This window comes from Triticum aestivum, chromosome 4A, assembly GCF_018294505.1.
Source record: "Triticum aestivum cultivar Chinese Spring chromosome 4A, IWGSC CS RefSeq v2.1, whole genome shotgun sequence".
Taxonomy (NCBI): Eukaryota; Viridiplantae; Streptophyta; class Magnoliopsida; order Poales; family Poaceae; genus Triticum; species Triticum aestivum.
In genome coordinates this window covers 544306064-544326838 of record NC_057803.1, presented here as the reverse complement: position 1 = coordinate 544326838, position 20775 = coordinate 544306064, and positions in this window count along the sequence as shown.

Genomic DNA, 20775 nt, shown 5'->3' with positions numbered 1-20775 from the left:
CCAATCTTCAGAGTTTCGTTTAATTCTTTCCAATAAATCCCATCTGAATTCAATAGTCTTCATCATAAAAGAGCCAGCACAAGAAGTATCAAGCATGGTGCGATTGTTACCAGAAAGCCGAGCGTAAAAATTTTGAATAATCATTTCTCTTGAGAGCTCATGATTGGGGCATGAATATAACATTGATTTAAGCCTCCCCTAAGCTTGAGCGATGCTTAATCCTTCGCGAGGCCAAAAATTATATATATAATTGCGATCACGATGAACAAGATGCATAGGATAAAACTTCTGATGAAATTCCAATTTCAATCGTTTGTAACATAGTCGCTACACTCCCCGGCAACGGTGCCAGAAAAGAGTCTTGATGACCCACAAGTATAGGGGATCTATCGTAGTCCTTTCGATAAGTAAGAGTGTCGAACCCAACGAGGAGCAGAAGGAAATGATAAGCAGTTTCCAGCAAGGTATTCTCTGCAAGTACTGAAATAAGTGGTAACAGATAGTTTTGTGATAAGATAATTTGTAACGAGCAACAAGTAACAAAAGTAAATAAAGTGCAGCAAGGTGGCCCAATCCTTTTGTAGCAAAGGACAAGCCTAGACAAACTCTTATATGATGTAAAGCGCTCCCGAGGACACATGGGAATATCGTCAAGCTAAGTTTCATCACGTTCGTATGATTCGCGTTCGGTACTTTGATAATTTGGTATGTGGGTGGACCGGTGCTTGGGTGCTGCCCTTACTTGGACAAGCATCCCACTTATGATTAACCTCTACTGCAAGCATCCGCAACTACAACAAAAGTATTAAGGTAAACCTAACCATAGCATGAAACATATGGATCCAAATCAGCCCCTTACGAAGCAATGGATAAACTAGGGTTTAAGCTTCTGTCACTCTAGCAACCCATCATCTACTTATTACTTCCCAATGCCTTCCTCTAGGCCCAAATAATGGTGAAGTGTCATGTAGTCAACATTCACATAACACCACTAGAGGATAGACAACATACATCTCATCAAAATATTGAACGAATACCAAATTCACATGACTACTAATAGCAAGACTTCTCCCGTGTCCTCACGAACAAAAGTAACTACTCACAAAGCATAAAAATGTTCATAATCAGAGGGGTATTAATATGCATATAGGATCAGAACATATGATCTTCCACCAATTAAACCAACTAGCATCAACTACAAGGAGTAATTAACACTACTAGCAACCTACTAGCACCAATCCCGGACTTGGAGACAAGAGATGAACTAGGGTTTTGAGATGAGATGGTGCTGATGAAGATGTTGATGGAGATTTCCCTCTCACGATGAGAGGAGCGTTGGTGATGACGATGGCAATGATTTCCCCCTCCGGGAGGGAAGTTTTCCCGGCAGAACAGCTCCGCCGGAGCCCTAGATTGGTTCCACCAAGGTTCCGCCTCGTGGCGGCGGAGTTTCGTCCGAGAAGATGGCTTATGATTTTTTCCCATCGAAAGACTCCATATAGCAGAAGATGGCCACCGGAGGGCCACCAGGGGGCCCATGAGGTAGGGGGCACGCCCAGGGGGGTAGGGCGCGCCCCCCACCCTCGTGGGCAGGGTGTGGCCCCCCTGGTGAGTTTCTTCCGCTGAGTATTTTTTATATATTTGGAAAACATCTTCCGTGAAGTTTCAGGACTTTTGGAGCTGTGCAGAATAGGTCTCTAATATTTGCTCCTTTTCCAGCCCAGAATCCCAGCTGTCGGCATTCTCCCTCTTTATGTAAACCTTGTAAAATAAGAGAGAATAGGCATAAGTATTGTGACATAATGTGTAATAACAGCCCATAATGCAATAAATATTGATATAAAAGCATGATGCAAAATGGACGTATCAGCCCCGCACCGCGCAGCGTTTCCAAACGGTGCTGGCGACCGCAGGCATTGTTCATGCGGTCATCGCCGCCGAGGGAAGAAACCCACTACTGTCGGAGGGGCCCGATCCTCTGCCCGTGCCATTCTATCCGACACAGCGCCGGCTCGGGAGGTCCTCCGACCCTTCTTCCTCCCTGCCGTATTGTCCGAAGATCCGACCTGCCGCCGCCGACATCCCGGCGACCCTCATGTATAAGTTCTTCGAAAGCGGCCTTGCTCTACTGCCCCAGCTCCCCACGTGTCTGCATGTGCATCTTTTTCTACTCCCATCAGCTCTTCCAAAGCCACCTAAATTTTTAGTATTATTAGAGGTAAAGCTACTTCATGCATTCGAATCTAGGGCTTTGTTCAAACAACGAAGAAAGGGGGAAAGTTGTAGCATGAATCTAGGACTTGATTCAAAGAGGAAATAATATGGTGAAAGTAGTAGAGACCGGATACCCAACAGGTCTCTTGGTTGAAAAGGGAATAATGGGAAAACGCGGTACAAACTAGATAAGGAACAGATCTATTATTGGTTGAAAAAAGGATAGAAAGTGGTGGCTGGTGGACAAGTCAATAGAGTATGTCCAGGATTAGATTTGCTGCCATCACATAGTAAAAGGTCTCCAGGATTAGATTGCTGCCCTCACATAGTAAAAGGTCTCCAGGATTAGATTTGCTGCCCTCACATAGTAAAAGGTCTCAGGATTAGATTTGCTGCCCTCACATAGTAAAAGGTCTCCAGGATTAGATTTGTTGTCCTCACATAGTAAAAGGTCTCCGGGATTAGATTTCCTGCCCTCACATAGTAAAAGGTCTCCAGGATTAGATTTGCTGCCCTCACATAGTACAAGGTCTCCAGGATTAGGTTTGCTGCCCTCACATAGCATGAACAAACTCGGCATCACCACTTTGTGCCTCCTTGTAGGTACATTGTTCTGATGTGTCCACTGTCGCATGTCCTTATACCAACCTTTTGTTGTTGTTAATGTAAGGGCGCATGTAAAATGAAGCGATCACATTGTTACCTTAGGGAGATGTCTAACCAGTGTTATTGTTAATCTAATGCCTCCAGTGATAAGATGCAATTAAACTGTGTTACAAATGGCACTCCTGCTGTTTTCCCCAGTATGATAAGTAAGATGCTCCTTTACGCTGCTGAGTGTCCTGGTGTCCCCACGGTCCCATGCCCTTAAACCAACTCTTTAGCTGCTGTTGATTTATTGTGTCTGGTAAACAAGCAATGCCACCATTAAAGTAATCCCATATTTGAGGAATCTCATTGTTGATCGTAATGCTTCTGGTAATATGAAGCATTGCTGACGTTTTAAAATTTCTACTGTCCTTGCGTGATTGCCATGAACATAATTAAGATGCTTCTTTTTATTTTGTATATGTTTCGTATATTCTTATTGACCAGCAACTGTTTACTTTCTATCTTTTTGTGCAGATAGGGATATCCATTTCACCTTGTTGCTATTGTGACCTTTTGGTGAACTGCACAAAACACATTTTTTGGAATGACTGTCTTGTGCAGTTCAACTAAAATGTCATGTGGGCAACATCTCTCAATTTTGGTGGAACTGCACAAAATGGTGATTGGAGTTTCCAAAATCTCTGTCAAGTTCTGCTGGTAATCTCGTGCAACATTTTATTAGCCTTTTCAAGATGGAGCCGTCACTATCACCACAATGGCACTTTATTTTAGTGGAACTGCACAAAAGGATAAGAAAATTATAGTTGCACCTTACATGAGACGGACAACCAACCTTAATGTCCCTCAATTTTAGTGCAACTACTAAAGAAGAACCTACCAGCTCACAAGAGCAAGTACTTCTTGCTAGCTTAATGATGCAATCTTTGCTTCATTTCAGGTGAACTGCAGAAAAAGGCGCATGAATAGAATCATGGAACTCCAGGCAGACCTCATCCAAGTAGAGCTGGAGGTTGAGTTCAAGGAGGCCACTATTAAAGAGAAATCATGCTCTCATGTCTCCTTGTTTGTGTTGTGCAAACAGAAATACTCAACTACAAATGTTGTGACGGTCAAGAGCATTCGCCAAGTTCTTCGATTGTATGACATGGCTAGCCAAGATGGATTTAATCCCGATATTCACTTTATCAAAAGGCTCTAATGGGTTGGTTCTGAATCTTGCAAGCTAGGAATCAATGAGATGTGCAGGCATCTTTGTTGTACTTATTATTTGAATATTTTTTGTTGGTTTTGAATCTTGCAAGCTGGGAATCAATGAGATGTGTAGGCATCTTTGTTGTACTTATTATTTGGATCTTATTTGTTGGTTCTGAATCTTGCAAGCTAGGAATCAATAAGATGTGTAGGCATCTTTGTTGTACTTATTATTTGGATCTTATTCATTGGTTCTGAATCTTGCAAGCTGGGAAACACGGCATGATGATGTAGAGGACAACAACCAAAACAAACAGTTCAAACTTGGTAGTATTATCTTTGTGAAAGTGCGACAAATGTGCTGATCGTGTGCGTCCTGAGAATAATAATTCTAATTGTTGTGCATGTTGATCCTGTGGCACTGATAGAACAAGCGAATGCATTGCTTGTTTTAAGTATAAATTTCTATTAAAGCTAATTAAATTTAAGTAAAGTGACCACTAACTCCTGTTATTACAGTACCAATACAGACCCGCTCATGAACCGACGTGTGGTCGAGGGTGCATCTTCTGTCGGGCGTGCAGCGGACGAGGGAGGGGTAGTAACTGTTGTCGCATGTACACACTCAGCTTACTTTTGAATCCAGTTCCCCAAGAGCTGAAAAACAAACTTTTGTCGCCGCCTACACACTCGTTCAGTCGAAGAGACTCCAATGGCGATCTGAGGGGTGAGCCTGCTGGATATGGACTTCAGCAAGGAGTTCCCCTTTGAGTTCGCCCTTCAGTCCTATGGCTGCACCAAGTTGAATGTGATGTACACCAGCGATACAGACTCGGTGAAGCTCTGCCTCGCCTCAGTCCTATGGCTGCACCAGGTTCTGGAGCATTCGCCCGTTTCATCGGCAGCGCCGACTGCACCTTTGCTACGGTGGAGAGAAGGAAGAACGCGACGATTCAGCCATCTGGTGCAACAAGCTTGTCGACATCCAGAAGCAATACAAGATCATTAGCAACGGGCAGGAGAAGGACTCCATGGTTGACCTCGCTGAGACCATCATCGACCCCTGATACGCCAACATGAAAGAAGACGACCTGAACACATGGGAGGTACCTCTGAATCTAGCCTATATAACCTACGCGGCCAAGGACGCATACGCATGCTACGACATGTACAAGCAGATCTTGGACATGAAGGCGTGTCTGCTTCCCGTAACCGACGAGTACACGGACAGCCGCAGCGTCATGATCAAGCGTGCCAGGAAGGTCTAGATGTTGTACTTTATCTGTTTATAAGCACCTTTATCATCTGAGTGTTTCATGCATTAGCCTATGTGTCGTAATTATCTGTTTTGTCCGAAATATTTCTTTTAAGAACCCATTAACCCGATTGCTTTTTTTAGTGGCTATTTGCTTATGTATGTAAACTAGTTCACTTGTCCGTAAAAAAACTAGTTCACTCGGCTGCCGTGCTTTGAATCTCCTTCCTCCCAACATATTCTCCTCCTCAGCTGGACCCAGCAGGTCTCTGAATTTTCTCCCACTTTCTTTTTTGATGTAAACTGAGTTTTCTCCCAGTACTTTCCCCTAGAACCAACTCAATTGTCCCACGTCTAGCCTAAAAATAATAATACCCCATGTACTATTAACTCATCAAATTAAAATGATATTTTATTTCGTAAGTTGAAAGTTCTTACAAAATAATAATAATTGTTTTTATATAACTTGGCAAGTTAACTCCTAGTGATTGTGTACATAAGCTTGCAAAGATTTTACTGACGTGCAATCATGTGTTTATGTTTTTATAACATTTCTCCGTCTAGCCCAGCATGATATTTTCACCCAGCCCAGCAAGTCTGCGGACTTCGGGGAAAATGCAAATGGGATTTAAATGGGCTGCATAGATGCTCCATCATTGTTTCACCCAGCCCACCAAATGGACTAACAAAACAAATGGACTGGCTGACATGTGGGCCAGTAGGTCGAAGCCTAAGAAGGCGTTGGATTTACATCCAACGGCTGGCATTCTTCTTCAATCTCTCATCTTCTTGCTCCAGCCGCCCAAAGCAGCGCCGGTCGTGCCGCGTGCTCCTGCCTCTCGTGGCCGACTGTGATGCCGCGGAGGCCTCACCGCCCCCTACTACTCCCACCACTGGCCCAGGGTATCCCTCTACTCACCCACACCCCCTGTTATTCTGCGGTGACGGCAACCTCACGCTGCAGTTGAACCAGTGAACCCTCGTACTCCTCTCCACGTGGGCATCCACTGCCATGTCTTCCCCGGCTCCGCGTCGTCCCATACCTAGGCCTCACCGTCATCCACCGCCTTGGTGCTCTTGGCGCGGCGTGGTCAATGTGGCCAACGACCGACTTCCATCAGAAGAGTACTGTACGTGGAGAGGCTGACAGCTGGGTCCACGGCCACAGCCCAGTTCTTTTGTGATTTGCCAAGTAAGTCGCTTTGTCAGGCCTGTTGGGCTGCAAATCTTTCAAGACGAGGAGAGCTTCATTCGGCTGGCCGAGAAAATAGCCTATCAGTAATGAGAAATGGGTTGTACATTTTTAAAACACATCAAACCGGCAATTAGTTTCAAATATCTTTTTTTCATTTCAAGATTTTAAATTAAATTAATTTTTATGGAGAATTTGTTGGATTTTATATTGATATACATTTATTTTTAAAATCAGTTTGAATGTGAGTCAAAATTTCAGGATTAAAAACAGTTCGGACCGCACCGAAATATGCAAAATTTCGTATAATTTTTTAACTGTGGCCACAATATGGGTTGTAATGCTAACAAAAAGAATATGGACTCCAAAAAAACCTTAAGAATTAGAAAATGGGCTGTAAATTATTAGAAATAATGGCAGATGGGTTGTATGCTGTTTTCCACAGATTTGAGGCTTTCCTAAAAAAAGGTTGACGCACAAGCAGTGACTGTTGGATGTCCATCGAACGGCTGTCGTGCTTCTTCAATCTCTGCTCTTCCTGCTCTAGCCGCTCAAACAAGCGCCGGCGGGACTGCCTGCTCCCTCCTCCCCGTGGCCGGTTGTGCTGCCGCGCAGGCCTCACCGCCCCACCGTACTCCCATCGCTGGCCTAGCCATCCCTCTACTCACCCACACCTGCTGTTATTCTCCGGCGACGACAGACGAACCAGTAAACCCTCATACAGTCGTACTCCCCTCCGCGTGGGAAACAACTGTCGAGTCTTCCCTGCCTCCGTGTCGTTCCCTTCCTAGGCCTCACTGTCATCCACCGCCCTGGTGCTCTCGGCGCGGCCTGGTCAACATGGTCAACGACCGACATGCATCTGAAGTGGACTATACGTGGAGAGGCCGACAGCTGGGTCCACGACCACACGCAAGGAAATGCCTCCTTATTACGCGCAAAATAATGATTCCTCGACCTGACATCAGGGACCCACCGAAAGGGCCTCTGTATTTCGCGAAAAAAACATTACCGCCGCTGACAGCTCGGACCCACCAGCTATATCTTCGCACGCAAGGAAGTGCCTCCTTATTACGCACAAAAAATGAATGCTCCCCCTGTTAGCGGGAACCCAGTATAGTGGCAGGCTGACTTGTGGGCCTACTAAGTTGACGGGGACGGAGGGCTTTGTCAACTTAGTCAATATGCACGATTCTAGCTCCAGTGACCGTATGATGTCCATCCAACGGCCGTAGTGCTTCTTCAACCTCTGGTCTTCTTGCTCCAGCCGCCCAAACCAGCGCCGGCCGTGCCTCGTGCTCATGCCTCCCGTGGCCGGCTGCGATGCGGCGGAGGCCTCACCGCCCCCTACTACTCCCATCGCTGGCTAGGCCATCCCTCTACTCACCCACACCCCCTGTTATTCTGCGGCAACGGCAGCCTCAGACCGCAGCGAACCAGTGAACGCTCGTACTCCTCTATGTGTGGGCATCCACTGTCGCGTCTTCCCCGGCTCCGTGTCGTCCCCTTCCTAGGCCTCGCCGTCGTCCACCGCCCTGGTGCTCTCGGCGTGGCGTGGTCAACGTGGTCAAGGAACGGCTTCCATCAGACGTGGTCTGTACGTGGAGAGGCTGACAGCTGGGTCCACGGCCGCAGCAAGGAAGTGCCTCCTTATTATGTGCAAAATAACTATTCCTCCACCTGACAGCGGGGACCCACCGGACGGGCCACCGTATTTCATGAAAAAAATGTTTGCCCCTGACAGCTGGGACCCACTAGCTACATCTTCGCACGCAAGGAAGTGCGTCCATATTACGGGCAAAAAAATGATTCGCCCTGCTGGCTGCTGGGACCCACCAGCTACATCTTTGCAGGCAAGGAACTGCCTGACAGTCGGGACCCACCTGGTCGAAGCGTACGTAGCGTTGTCATTCTGGTCGCGAACGTGTATGTACATATATACTGGTGGATGTAGAGGCGCGCATGTGTCGTAGAAGAGGCGCGTACGTGTCGTAGTAGAGGCGCGCACGTAGCATGTACACGTACGTACAACGGCCAGGGTGCAAGAAATAAAATACGGCCACGTATGTGTACATACGGGCGGGGTCTCAAACGCCTACTCGCGCATACGTACGGCCAGGGCTCGTGTACATGGCTGGGTCGGAACGGAGAAACAGCGTCGTCGTCGTGTTCATGGGGAGGCAACAGAATGCGTCGTGTTCATGGGGAGGCAACGTAATGCGTCATGTTCATCGGGAGGCAACGAACGCGTGGGAGCCAATTGGCTGGGTCGGAACAGAATGTGTGGTCGTGTTCATCGGGAGGGCTTGGACGGAACAGGCGATGGAAACGAGGCCTGGCGTACCGCACAACGGAGGAAACGGACCTCCTACGTTCAGAACGGGGTCCTGTTGATCGGGAGGGGTCTGGCATATCGCAAAACGGAGGAAACGGACCTCCTACAGTCGAAACGGGGGTCCTGTTGATCGGGAGGGATGTGGCGTACCGCAAAACGGACGAAACGGACCTCCTACAGTTGAAACGGGGGTCCTTTTGATCGGGAGGGGTGTGGCGTACCGCAAAACGGACGAAACGGACTTGTGTTGGAGCGCTACGGTCGAAACGGTTTCCCTGTTCATCGGGAGGTGTTGGGGATATTACTACTAGGCATAAACCGGCCTACCTGGGCCGGATTAACTTCATCAGTAGATCAAAGGTGTTAAAGCCTAAAGAGACAGATAAAGGCACAGGGCCCGTAGTCGGTTTACAACCTGTAGCCGTACATCGACCTTTGTGCATATACTTGTATTGTAAGTTAGGAACAAGGAGGGACCAACCTAGATACGAGTATGAACCGGTGTTGGGACTCTCTGAACCGGCGGGCGTCACCCGTGTATATAAGGGGGCGACCTGGCGGCGGTTCAGGGACGACAGACAACAACTTGAGACATAGGCGAAGCTTGTTTGCTCCCTAGTCATCGAAACCCCATCAATTCCATCACAACTAGATGTAGGCTTTTACATTCCTTGAAGGGGCCGAACTAGTATAAACTCTCTTGTGTCCTTGTGTCCGCTTTAACCCCTTCAAGCTAACCCGTCACGATGGCTCCACGACTAAGTCCTTTCTCTAGGACATCTGCCGTGACAAAACCACGACAGTTGGCGCCCACCGTGGGGCGGTCGCACGATGGTTTCTGGTTTTTGGAGGGCCGCTTTAAAGGACTAGAGGGCTATGATGTAGGCCGGATGACTAAGAGTCGTCGCAGTAGGCTCTACATCGACGACGCAGGCTGGCGCCCCGAGGCCGGCTCAGTTGAGTACGGGTACCAGGTCCCCTTTGGTAGCATTCACGTTTTCATTGGTAAGATCGGTGAACCGGGCCCTGAGCCGGACATCTGCACCGACCTCGTTGAGATGGCTCAGCATGCGCAATCCGCCCGGGTTAAACCGGCCATGAAGCGTGCCTTCGTGGGAGTCATCCATGGAGGAAGTCATGAGGACGGATCGGGATTTCGCGGGGCAACTGTCATTTGTTCCGGTGATGAATCTTCGACCGGAGAAACTGAATCTCTTTATCAGCTACAAGATGGCCAGATTGGGAGCTGTTCCGATGGCGATAGTATTCCGGACCCCTCTGATCTGCCCAACCGGGTTGGAATATTCATGGCCGGAACACAAGCAGCGCTTCATTCTTCGACATCTGCGGCAACGATTTTCGGTTCAGCAGCAGCGACGGTCGCCGGGGCAGGAGGCCCTGTGCGCCCGCCGGCTCAGGTTCTATCAGAGCTATTTGATGTGTTGGCTGGGCTTATGGTGGAAGTTAGTCCGCCAGATCAGGACGTTCACAATATGGAGATTGCAAGGGTAAAGGAACAGATCACCCAGGCCAAAGCGGATCTGGCGGCTGAGGACACCAGGATGGCCGCAGAGCGGGCTGCTTTAGACGCACAGGCCTACAGGCTTATGTTAGACCAGAGCGCATCACATGAAGTCATGAGGAGGAAGCACCGATCCCGCTTACCTCCGGTTTTCGAGGCCAGACACCTTTTCAACACTCCAGGGCCAAGAGCCGGCAATCCGCTGGAGGCGAACCGGGCAGAAGCCCTTGGGACCGGTGCACCGGTTCAGCCTCGTCAGATCGACCCGCCTTGTCAAAACACCGTTGTACCTCAGGCTGCTTTAACACCCCCTGGTCACTACTCCAACCCAATGGACAATCTTGTTGCCGCTGTTGCACGGCTGGAGGCCATTCCAATTGAAGGTGACTCGCCGCAGGCAGTAGAGACATGGCGGGTCAAGGAACTTCTGAGGACCGCTTTGGCCCAACAAGAAGCATACTCGTACAGCCATGACCGGATCCACTCGGCCCCTCGTCCAAGCCGGAGCTATAACAGACATATGGATGAACCGGCAGTGTCGAGTAATGAACGACGTGGGGCACCCCGGGACAACAACCTAGCGGGTGGTGCTGATGACGCTCAGGGAGTGGTGGACCGGGCCCGCGCGCGCAGGGAGGCCGAGTTAGCCGCACAGCATTGGGCTCGGCAGCTCACGCCGGTTCATCCAACCACCTTGACTGAACCTGGTGTTACTTCCAGTTCTTTGGGGGTGCCTTGCCTTATCCCCGCTTTACGTAACGTGCGCCTGCCCAAGGATTTCAAAGGCCCGTGCAAGGTACCAAATTACACGGCGGATCAACCTCCAAAGACATGGGTGGAGAGCTATGAGATGGCCATGGAGATGCTCGATGTGGATGACGTGGCGTGTGCAAAATACTTCACCATGATGCTCGAAGGAACGGCCCGTACTTGGTTAAAAAGCTTACCGGCTAATTCTATCAGTTCATGGGCCCAATTACGGGCCTGGTTTATCAGCAATTTCAAAGATACCTGTAAACAGCCTATGTCAATAGTGGACTTAGCTGCATGCGTCCAGGAGGAAGGAGAATCAACGACTCATTGGGTGCACCGGCTTTCACAAGTGTTGCACTCCTCAGACCGCATCAACGCTGACACCGTAGTATTAACCCTAGAGGGCAACTTCCAGTTTGGACCCCTGAAGCTGAAGTTGGGACGGATGAAGCGTCATTGCACCGACATGGGGACTCTCATGGCCGCTTTGGTGAAATATGCTGATTCTGATAGTACCAAGGATCCCGAATCTGATGATGACAAGACAGGGAAGGGAAAGAAGAACAGCAGCTCCAAAGGTCAGCAGCATCATTGGGTAGGCAATGGCGGAGGAAGCAAGCGTAAAGCGGACGGTAACATGGACTTTGTGGCTAATACCAACACACAGAACAATGGCCAGCGACGCAAGGGTAGGCCAAGAAATCATAGTGGGGCGCCCAACCCTAACCCAAACCGCCTAAACTATCTGCTAAGCCAGCCCTGTCCAAAACATGGGACGAAGGAGGAACCAGCGAACCACCTTTGGAAGGATTGCTTTATTATGCAGGAGTTCAAGAATTCTAATAATTTCCGGTATGATCACAAATCTGGCGATGGCTCAGGGTCCGGGCCGGGTTACGGTGGAGGAAGTTCCGGTTTAGGGTTTAATGGTAATCCGGGCGGAAATAATGGTCAAAGTAATCGGAACAACCAGGGTGGTTACAACCAACAGCTGCAGCAGCAGCAGTCGGGTTACCAGAGCAACCCAAAGCAGCTGAGTGGTGGACAGTACCATGTCTTTACCACTAGCTTGGACAAGCGAGACCGGAAGGTTCAGAGGTGGGCAGTCAACTCTGTTGAACCGGCCATACCCCGTTATCTACGTTGGTCTAAACAACCAATCATATGGAGCAGAGAAGATCACCCACCCCAGGTCGATAATCTGGGTCAGTTGGCTCTGGTGGTGGCGCCTCAGGTGGGAGGTTATAAGTTTACCAAGGTGCTCATGGATGGAGGGAGCAGTATTAACATCCTGTACTATGAGACCTTCCGACGTATGGGGCTAACAGATAAGAATCTCAAACCGTCTAATACAGTATTCCATGGTGTAGTGCCTGGCAGATCAGCATATCCCGTTGGTAAGATAGCTCTGGAAGTGGCCTTTGGGGATGATCATGATTCCAGGTCGGAGACATTGACGTTTGAGGTGGTGAAAATCCAAAGTCCATATCATGCCCTGTTTGGGCGACCGGCATACGCCAAGTTTATGGCTCGGCCCTGTTATGTATATTTGCAGCTCAAGATGCCAGGTCACAAGGGGATAATAACGGTTCATGGAAGCCGCAAAATCACTTTGGAATGCGAGGAAGGAGATGCGGCTTATGCAGAGTCGGTTTGTGCCACTGCGGAGTTGAAGTACTATAAAGACAATGTTGATCCGGCGGACATGACTCCGTTGAAGAAGCCAACTACGGAGCATGATCCGGCCCTGAAGTTCAAATCGGCAGCAGAGACTAAGCTTGTTGATTTCGTACCTGGCGATTCGTCGAAGCAGTTCAGCATCAGTGCCAACTTGGATCCGAAATAGGAAGGCGCGCTCATCGAGTTCATCCGTGAGAATCGGGACATTTTTGCATGGAAACCTTCTGACATGCCAGGTGTACCGAGGCAACTCGCTGAGCACACACTTAATGTGGATCCTAAATACAAACCGGTGAAACAGTTCCTCCGCCGGTTTAATGAAGAAAGGCGCAAGGCGATTGGAGAAGAGGTAGCCAGGCTCTTAGCAGCTGGCTTTATTATTGAAGTTTTTCACCCTGAGTGGCCTGCCAATCCGGTGCTGGTCCTCAAGAAAAACGGCACCTGGCGCATGTGTGTGGATTACACAGATCTTAATAAGGCTTGTCCAGCAGATCCTTTTGCCCTCCCCCGTATTGATCAAATTATTGATGCTACGGTGGGGTGTGAGCGTCTAAGTTTTTTGGATGCGTATTCTGGCTATCATCAGATCAAAATGGCAGTTAAGGACCAGGAGAAGACGGCATTTATAACTCCTTTTGGAGCCTTCTGCTATGTGTCTATGCCCTTCGGGATCAAGAGTGCCTAGGAAACTTACCAACGGTATGTACAAAATTGTCTTCACAAGCAGATTGGCCGTAATGTACATGCTTACGTGGATGATATCGTGGTTAAATCTAGGGAGAAGGAGACTCTGATTGATGATTTGAAAGAAACCTTTGATAATCTGAGAACATACAAGATGATGCTTAATCCGGACAAGTGTGTTTTTGGTGTACCGGCAGGCAAGCTATTGGGTTTTCTAGTGTCCAACAGGGGAATTGAGGCTAATCCGGAGAAGATCACAGCTATCACCTCCCTGGCTAAACCGAAGTGTATCAACGATGTTCAACGCCTGGCAGGCAGGATTGCTGTGCTAAGCCGGTTTATCAGTCGCCTGGGTGAGAAGGCAATCCCTTTGTATCAGATGTTGAAACAGACGAATCAGTTTGTCTGGAGTTCTGCTGCTGATGAAGCATTTGAGGACTTAAAGCGACAATTGGCCAATCCGCCTGTGCTCGCCGCTCCCGTTGACAAGGAGCCGTTACTGCTATATGTTGCTGCTAATGTTCGGGCGGTTAGTGTAGCTATTATGGTAGAGCGAAAGGAGGCAGGTAAGGAGCATCCGGTTCAACGTCCGGTTTATTACATCAGCGAGGTGCTCATTGAGTCCAAGTAAAGGTATCTGCATTGGCAGAAGCTGGTGTATGGAGTCTTTATGGCAAGCCGGAAGCTTAAACAATATTTCCAAGGGCACTCAATTACGGTGGTTAGTTCTGCTCCTTTGGGAGATATCATCCAGAACCGGGAAGCAACTGGCCGGATTGCAAAGTGGGCCATAGAGCTGGGGCCGTACGGTTTGAAGTATGTGCCTCGGACAGCGGTTAAGTCTCAAGAACTTGTTGATTTCGTCAATGATTGGACGGAAATGCAAGCACCTGAAGAAAAGCTGGATCATACGTATTGGACCATCCATTTTGACGGATCCAGGCAGTTGGAAGGCTCGAGGGCTGGAGTCGTATTAACTTCCCCATGAGGTGATAAGTTTTGTTATGTTCTCCGTTTAATGTTCCCTTGTACTAACAATGCAGCTGAGTATGAAGCCTTGCTCCATGGTCTCCGGATGGCTAAGGAGATGAATCTAAGTCGAGTTAAGTGCTTCGGTGACTCGGACATTGTGGCCCAGCAAGTGTCTGGCACTTGGGACTCCAAGGACCCACTCATGGCAGCATATCGTCGTGAGGTGGATACTGTCGCAGGTTATTTCAAAGGCTATCAGGTGGATCACGTGGGCCGGCGGAAAAATGAAGCGGCAGACACTTTAAGCCGGCTGGGCTCTCAGCGCAAACTGGTCCCACCCAATGTTTTTCTGGATGTGCTGCACAACCCGTCGGTCAAGATCCCTAGTGAAGAGGATTTGGCTATTCCTGATCCGGAGGCTCGATTGGTGGCGGCTCTTCATGTTATTCCAGATTGGACGCTTCCTTACCTGGCGTACAAGAACCGGGGTGAGTTGCCAGAGGATGAAATTCTAGCAAGGCAGATAATCCGGCGATCCAAGTCCATGGCTATCATCAACGGCGAGTTGCATCATTCCAGTATATCAGGGGCTTTCCAATGATATGTGTCTCCTGAAGAAGGCCGTGAAATCTTGCGTGAGATCCATGAAGGAGATTGTGGTCACCACACCGGTTCAAAGTCTCTGGTGGCTAAAGCATTTCGCCATGGTTTTTATTGGTTAAATGCTCATGCTGATGCGGAGGATCTGGTCAGACGGTGTGATGGTTGCCAAAGGTTTTCAAGGCGCGCTCATGTACCGGCTCAAGAATTGAGAATCATTCCGATTACTTGGCTGTTTGCGACTTGGGGGCTGGATATGGTTGGGCCTTTCAAAAGGTCCAAAGATAAGAAGACCCACCTCCTGGTGGCGGTTGACAAGTTTACAAAGTGGGTGGAGGCAGAACCTGTTAGCAAGTGTGATGCGGCCATGGCGGTTCAGTTCATCAAAAAGGTGATTTTCCGGTTTGGCTTTCCGCACAGTATTATCACAGGTAATGGTACCAATTTATCCAAAGGTGCTATGAAGGAGTTCTGCGAATGAGAGCACATCCGGCTCGACGTTTCATCAGTGGCACATCCACAGTCCAATGGTCAAGCAAAAAGAGCTAATCAAGAGATCTTGAGAGGCATCAAGCCCCGGCTCATGGTTCCTTTGCAGAGAACGTCGGGTTGTTGGGTAGAAGAATTACCATCTGTGCTATGGAGTATCAATACAACACCCAACAGAACAACAGGATACACACCGTTCTTCATGGTTTATGGAGCAGAGGCGGTTCTCCCCAGTGATATCCGGCATGATTCACCTCGTGTCACAGCTTATATTGAAGCGGACAACAAGACAGCACGGCAAGATGCTTTGGACCGGTTGGATGAAGAGCGTGACATTGCAGCCGCCCGATCGGTGATTTACCAGCAGGATCTTCGTCGTTATCATAGTCGCCGGGTCAGAACCAGAACCTTTCAGGAAGGAGATTTGGTGCTTCGGCTCATCCAAGATCAGACTAACATGCATAAGCTATCCCCACCTTGGGAGGGGCCTTTCGTGGTCAGCAAGAATCTGCACAACGGGTCGTACTATCTGATCGATATTCGAGAGCATAAGGACTCACGTACATCAGAGGAGGAGACTAACAGGCCGTGGAATATATCTCATCTTCGGCCTTACTACACCTGAGCCATTGGCCATACTTATGTACATATTACAACAATGTATATATTATGATTAAATATAATAAATCGGAACCTCAGCTAAAGCGGGGTATCTCTTCTTTTACATCATGTGAGGTTACACGGAGTTCCTCTAAAGCGGCCTCCGGTTTACCCCTTGAGTTCACTTTGCTAAAAGCATCGTGTTATATCACTTGGAGGATTGGTCGTGTCCGAACCAATACCATGCCTCTTGATAGGCGAAAGCCACCAGATCACTTGGGGACTTGGTCATGTCTGAACCAGTCATGCCTCTTGGTCGGCCTAAGGCCACAGAATCACTTGGGGGCTTGGTCGAACCCGAACCATGACCACGCCATTTGGTCGGCATAAATGCCACGGTTTCATCTGGGGACCTGGCTGATTAGAACCATAGTTACACCTAACGGGAACTTGGTCGTGTTTAGCCATGGTAACGCCATTTGATCAGCTTAAATAAAACTTTTCTTTTTGCTTCACAATTTTCTTTGAAGGTTTTTTTTTGCTTTTCATTGTGTTTCTTAAACCGACAAAAAAAAATTCAATTGATGGAACATAGTTCACGTCAATCCGGAGGCTATTTGACTGGTTTGATCCGTGTTGTTAACATCCTCTTATGGAGTAACACGGTGTTTATTATAACCCGACACGGTTTACATGGTAAACCAGCGTCATATATATATATACAGGAGCTGTTATCTCCTCCAACAGTATGGGTTTGCAAAACTCCGCTTCAAGATTGGCCAAGCCAACTTCATGCTCAATGACGGCAGGTATCATGTATCTCAAAATTTGGTCATACTTAAAATTTTGTTTTCATATATGCAGACATCATATTCCGCCTGACGGTACAACCGCGGTGGCACTTGACGACTTTTTGATTTCAGAAAGTGTTTTGGAAAGTTCATTGCCACAGGAAGAACAAATTATGCATGAAGGCATATCAACATCAAAGGTATCAGCTAGCCTATTACAAGGCAACATGGTGCCCATAATAATATAATTGTTTTTCGCGAAGAAGAGGCAGTTTTAAACCGGCGTCCGGTTCAAGCTTGGTCATCAGCCTGGCCAGATGGTTGTGGGTCGTCCTGCGCCGCTTCAGCCTCCGTATCCCTACACAGTGGCTGGAAATCCACAGTTGTCCAGTCGATTCCCATTAATGCTTGAAAAACAGCTTCATCATGGATCAGCAAGGACGGGTCAATATCGGGAGCGTAAGTATGCTTACGGATTGGAGGAATCAGATTTTCCGATTCATGGATTGGCGCAGCTATTCGCTTGTTCTGACTGTCATATTGCGCTTGATAACGAGACAAGTCTGCTTCCTCAGCCAACTGACAAGCTAGTGGACGCACCTCCCGGTTTATCGCTCGCAGATCCGCTTCACCGAATTCTGATCCGTCTTCCTTCAAGCTGGGATAGCCCTGAGCCGCTTCAACAGGATCAAAATCCGGCACCCAGGCTTTTGCCCGGATTAAAGCATTGATTGCGCCGGTTCGAGCAGCAGATTTCTTTAGCTCTTCAATCCGGGCAGGAAGCACCGACAGTTTCATCAGAGTATCTTGAATCAAAGTAGGCGCCGGTTTGTTATGAGAGGCGGTACAGATGATCCACTGGGCACCAGTATACAATTGTTCAACGAATGTATAGGAGGCTTTTAGCTTCTTCCGTACATCTGACCCCAAGTGACCAATGCGTGACCCTGAAATACCATAAAGGGTTAATAAACCGGCGACTTTGTCAGAAGGCAGAGCCAATTCAGTAGGAAAACTGGCTTACCAAAGATAGCAGCAGTCATGGCATGCACGTGCCGCTTTATGCTGGTCAGTTCATCTGCCACTGGTTTTAGTGCAGCCTCAGCATCCTCTGCTCGTTTGATCAAAGCGGATTTCTCAGTGGCCCAGTCCGCCCGTTTCTTCTTGAAGTTCTCCTTATGTTGTTCCATGGCGCTTAAAGCACTGGCCAATTCCTCTTTTGCTTTGGAGGTTTCAGCTTGTTGGGTTTTCAGGGCTTCTTGAAGATCGATGACTTGGTTCTCTTTCGTCTTCAGCTCCGCCTGCATGCATACAGATATATGCTTCAACAAATTGATAGAAGGATTCAAGTACCAACCACATAACAAGTTATGCGCTTAGTACTTGGGGGCTAATGCATATTTGATCTAAGGCGGCCTCCGGTTTACCCCTTTCATCTTTCGATTGTTTACAAAGTCCCGAGATCAATACAAGTATTCAACTTGGCACTTGCGGGCTAATGGCTACTTGATCATATATATTCTGAAACGGCAGTTTCAATTACTTAAAGTACCGGTTTAACTACGCTAAAGTTGAACCGGCCCTTGGGGGATACATCAGCAAATTTCAAAGCAACAAGATTTATATTATTTAAGACCCGGTTTGAAAGAATATTCCAAACCGGCCCTTGGGGGCTAGGAGAGTCAGGAATGGAAGCATACAAGCAGGAAGGAGCATATGGAAATTACCTCATATTTGTCTTTCATCATGTTGACCAGACCGGCTTCATAGTCACGGCTGGTATACAGCCGGTTCAGATAGCCGGAATGGATATCTTGGGCGTCCAGAGTAGCGTAAGTCGTCAGATCAGCGTTCCACTTGCCTTTACCAAAGGCAGCAAGTTCTTCCTTGGCAGAATGTTTGGATAAAGCGACAGGATTGTTTGGCTCAGTATGGCCAGTACCATTTATGACAACCTCATCATCTTTGGTACCGCCGGTTTGCATTGGAGTTGTTGGCTTGTCAATAGGCTTTGCTGGACCGGTGGAGCTTTCAATCCGGATGGAACCTGTAGGCTGATGGGTAGGACCTGAGGTGTCAGTAGGTCTCTCTTCTGCAATAAGATCATCATCTTGCTGCGGTGGATCATTGGGAATATCCTCAGGAATAGCCCTTTCAGCATTGGGTGTCTTGTCCGCTTCAAGAACGACATCCTCTTCGGCCGCTTTGTCCAGGCGGGCCTTCTTGCTTGGCCTAGGTTTGGCCCTGAGAAGGATAACAAAATTAAATACAGAATATGTTCTAAGGCAATGTACTACAAACATCACAATAAATATAGCTTACCCAAACACCGTTTTGAGCGGTGGGAGCTGAGTAGCCGATGACTCGCCAGAAGATGAGTGGGAAGTAACCTGATAATTGGAGTCAGACGGAGTAAGAGGTTGACGAAAGCAGCCCGCTTTAGGACAAGCACTGACAAGCAAATTAGAGACCCCGGAATGGCGTTTCCGAACCGGACTGTTCGGTAAACCGGCGGAGGTAACTACCTGACCGCTGTGCCGGGTGGTGCGGCGAGCTTCGTGTTGTTGGGTCTTCATAAAAAGTTTAGGATCCAAATACGCAAGAGGATGAGAAAATTTAACTTTTCGGTTTGCCTGACGGATTTTTTGTGAAGGCAAAGTTTCTGAATCGGAAGAGAGAATAATTACCTCGGCAACATCCGCGTGGCTGGCTTCGCCATCATCCTGACAAATATCATCATCAATAAGACGCATGAAAAATAAACCAAGTGAGTCAAGCTCTACCTCAAAGTCCGGGTTATCAACCTCATCGTCAGGAGTCGGATTAGAAGAGGTAGTGGTTCTTTTCCTATGGGTAGTCTTCTTCACAGCTTTAGTCTTTTGCTGGGTTGCTCTTTCCGGTTTGTCTGGTTTTTCTGGCTTCTCCTGCAGCAGTTTTTTGCTCCAACATGGATCATCGCCCTGATTATGCGGACACTGATATTAAAAACAATGACCAGACATATCAATAACAGATTCAGTAAAGGGAAAAGTCAAAGTCTTACATCTGGCGGTTTGTTGGTGGCACAGAAGGGAAGCAGGCCGGTTCTGGCGCAGATGTGTTCCGGTTCATTCAGTATCTTACGCACAGCCTTTGTGATTTCTTCACCAGAGAGCTGGAGTCTTGAGTGTCGCAGTGGGTCATCAACACGGTCAGTATACTAGCACATCAAACTGGAGCGCAGACTAAGAGGCAGTATGCTCCATGATATCCAACAACGAGCAAGGTCAACCCCTGTTAAACCGTTGGCCATAAAAGCTCTGAGCTTTGATAGCTGAGGAGCATATTTACTTCTCTCCTGTGCAGTCAATCTTTGTGGAGAAGGGTGTGTGTTGCTGAGCCACTCCGGTCGAAAGCCAGGCAAGGGATTTTCACCAGCAGGGGAGGTGTCTTTGCAGTAGAACCATGTCTGGTTCCATTCTTTGGGGTGGCTATGCAGTTTTGCGTGAGGGTATGTGACCTCTTTCCTTTTCTGAATCGCCACACCACCCAACTCCGTATTGGAGCCGTCAGTAAATTCAGTACGATGGTTTAGAGGAATAGGTCTCTGAACAGTTCCACTGTGGGCTCCTCTTGAAAGAACACTTCATAGAGCACTTGGAAGTGACACATATTTGTAACAGAGTTGGGGCCAGTATCTTGTGGATGGAGCTGGAAATCGGCTAAGACATCCCGGTAAAATTTAGAACCGGGCGGCTTAAAGCCCCGGGCTAAGTGATCTACGAAAACAACAACCTCTCCTTCTTGAGGTGTAGGAGGGCATTCTTTGCCAGGAGCCCTCCAATGGATTGTATCCTTACTGCCTAAAGCACCAATCAGGACTAAATCGTCCAGTTCAGCCTCTAT